The sequence below is a fragment of the Medicago sativa genome, chromosome 2 (genome assembly GCF_051527215.1).
Source record: "Medicago sativa cultivar Bolivia chromosome 2, Bolivia_mono, whole genome shotgun sequence".
NCBI classification, from domain to species: Eukaryota; Viridiplantae; Streptophyta; class Magnoliopsida; order Fabales; family Fabaceae; genus Medicago; species Medicago sativa.
The window spans coordinates 69,872,127-69,875,259 of record NC_140750.1 but is presented as its reverse complement, the minus strand read 5'-3'; the positions used below and the strand labels follow the sequence as shown (position 1 = coordinate 69,875,259).

The following is a 3,133-nucleotide window of genomic DNA, read 5'->3' as shown; positions in this document are numbered from 1 at the left end:
TTTTGATGTACTTTTGTATTGATCATATGAAGATGGAAGTTGCGAAAACCTTCTAGTTTGTGGGCAGTTGTTGAAATATAGATAGTGAGGGTCATTTAACTAGATAGTATATAAAATAGATTTTAAAAAAACCATAATTTATATTATGACATCAACTTATAATAATTGATTATTGTCAATCCATAATTGATTAATTAAATAATTAATCCAACATGAGTGTCTATCCAAAATTATGATAATGAATCTTTTAATTTCTTTTGAGATATAAATAGATTTTTATAGTGTATGTTTAGATTAACAGTGAATTTGACTTAATCACAACGAGCCAACATGATTTGAAAAATAAACTACACTATAGAGCTTCAACAAATTCAGTGTCACCATTAATTAAATAATACACTTGCTCTTTAATAATGTCTCCTTAATAATCATCATCATAACTTGAATTTAACAAGGATAGATGCTGACAACACATTTTCCATTTATTAGGGACTCAAATTGGTCAATACAGCACTTTGCCAGTATTTTCAGGGAACTTGTCTTGAGCTCAACAGGAAGATCCAAGTTGTGATGCGGTTGGTGGAACTTTACAGACCTTATTTATTCTTCAAGGGCATGTAAGAATCAGTTTATACAACTTTTTTACTTCCTTCGTCTCACAATATTTGTCGTTTAAGATTTGTGTACGATTATTAAGAAAACGATTAATTGTGTTGATTTCAATGGTAAAATTAGTAACATTTACCAAAACACCCTTATTAATTGTAGTTAGTGGAGTAGTTAAGTTGGATGAAATTCAATAAATAAGGGTATAATAGTGGAAAAAAATAATAAATGTTGCATTGACATTGTAAAGTGACAATTATTTTGAGAAAAATAAAAAATGCTAAAGAAACAATAATTGTGAGACGGAGGGAGAAAAAATTGTCTCTTTACTTTAGCATTTTTTTACCTTTTAGATATGGATTAAAAAAAGCCGGGTTTGATAACGCAAGTTTGTCACATATGACCTAAGTAGAGGCATTAAGATGTTGAAAGATCTTTGGTGTGTGAAAAAAAAAAATATGGATTAAAATAATCTTACATAAACAATCAGTTTTTAGAAAATATTTATAACATAAAATTATTTTCTATCTCTCTCTGTTTGTTTTTTTGTTTTATTTTATTTTATTTTCAAAACATGTAATCAGTTTTTAGAAAATATTTATAACATAAAATTATTTTCTATCTCTCTCTGTTTGTTTTTTTGTTTTATTTTATTTTATTTTCAAAACATGTTTTTGTTGTGAATAACTATGCATCCTATTAATACAAATTATGTTCTGTCATGAATGTTAATTATGGAACACAGATTTGATGATATAAACACTGAGAAGTTGCAGATGGCTGCAAGACAAAGTGGAACAGAGATAGATTTATTTTACTTCGACCCAAAAGAGATAGATTGGGAAGATTACTTTATGAACACTCATCTCCCTGGTTTAGTCAAGTACATTTTCAAGTGATACAAAGATTTGTTTAAATTCAAATGTGTTATAGAAGGACTAAATTACATTATTGTGGGGTTGTATATTTAATTATTTACTGCTCAAGGGTGGTGTGATTGATATTAGGTAGCTGCCATAACATTGGCATGGAGTCTCAACAAATCTCGAATTCGAGTCTTGTTGATGAAACAAAAAAACTCCACTAAAGGTTTGTAGTCAAGTTCTTTGAAAAAAATTAATCACCAGCAAAGTCCGTAGATATTTCACTTTAATAATATGGTTGTGGCAAATAAGTTTGTAAAACATACATATAGTGTGGTAATTAATATTTACTTTTTATTGGATATCGTTTTTAGTGGTTGTTTCGTAAATGAGTCTTTTTTTATATGGTGATGTTTATTTTGGTGTGTGGTGGTGCCATCATGGATGTTGAAGGTAGGTTTTGACTAGGTGTTGAATCTAGGGGGTGACTTTTTGGTGTTTATTTTTAGGTGTTTCGTCTATATACGACGTCTTTAGGTTGTATTCTCTATTTCACCGGTCTCTGTTCGTTTTAAGCAGAGATCTAGTTGTTAATAAAATTTGTTGATTAAAAAAAAAAAATATTTACTTTTTGTTACAACCGATAGTCCCCATATAGTACTCCCTCCATTCCTTTATAATTGTCACTTTTGCATAAATTTTTTGTTTTTAATTAACTGTCGTTTTCAAAATTCAAAGTATCATTAAATGTGGCTTTACCTATATTACCCCTATATATTTATTGCAGAGAGAGAAATGTATGAAATGAAGTATTAAATGATTAAGGTTATTATAGGAAAAAGATAAATTGTTGTATCAAAAGTAGTAAAAGTATTTGTTGTCTTGGTTTGTGTAAAAAGTCAAAATGTGACAATTAAAAAGGAACAGAGGGAGTATTTCATAATGATTGTTTATTCGATGAAATTCAATATAATTTCGTGTTGCTTTAGTTCCTATTTCGGTTCCTTCATTGCTTTGGGCAATGTTCTTATGGCACTACATACATGGCACATGCTACTTGAATGAATTGCATTAGCATGTTATTCCCTCCGTTCCACAATAGATGATCCGTTTGAAAATGTGCGATTTTGATTTAACTTACTTTGACCGTATTTTTCTACTAATATACAAAGATAAATAATATCATATAAGATGTCATTAGATTCGTCTCGATAAGTATTTTCAAAATATCAAATTTTCATAATTTTTTCTAATATATTATTCAAGATATTTAAACACAAAGTTATGCATTGGCATGCGTAACAATGTCAACTGTGTCAAGTATTATGGGACGGAGAGAGTAACATGTTAGCCAAAGTTTCGATTTATGTTCGTATATACTCTTTCTCACGTCTTAATGTTGTTTTTCGACGTGAAAATAAAGGCAAAAACTCAAAGTAAATAAACAAATTGTTAGTGTTGATCAAAATAGTCTAACAATTGCGTCATTTAAACTGCATAGTAAATTTATGAAGAAAAAGATTATTTAATGTGTTTGAATCTCAAGTGGTGGACGTTATAAAGTTTGTGATACTGATTTTGTTATTGTCTTGACTTCAGTGTTGTTACTGATTTGACTATTAAGAAGTTACAAAATACACCCTCCGGTCACTATTATAAGCAAA

At 28.9% G+C, this 3,133-nt stretch overlaps 1 long non-coding RNA gene across 1 annotated transcript; it reads left to right on the top strand.

Moving 5' to 3' along the window:
* The first annotated feature begins 479 nt into the window (after window positions 1–479).
* On the top strand, window positions 480–1,592 carry LOC146950188 (uncharacterized). Its single transcript, XR_015027457.1, has 2 exons — window positions 480–617; window positions 1,352–1,592. It is a non-coding gene; the product is annotated as an uncharacterized LOC146950188 (long non-coding RNA).
* Window positions 1,593–3,133: the final 1,541 nt, after the last annotated feature.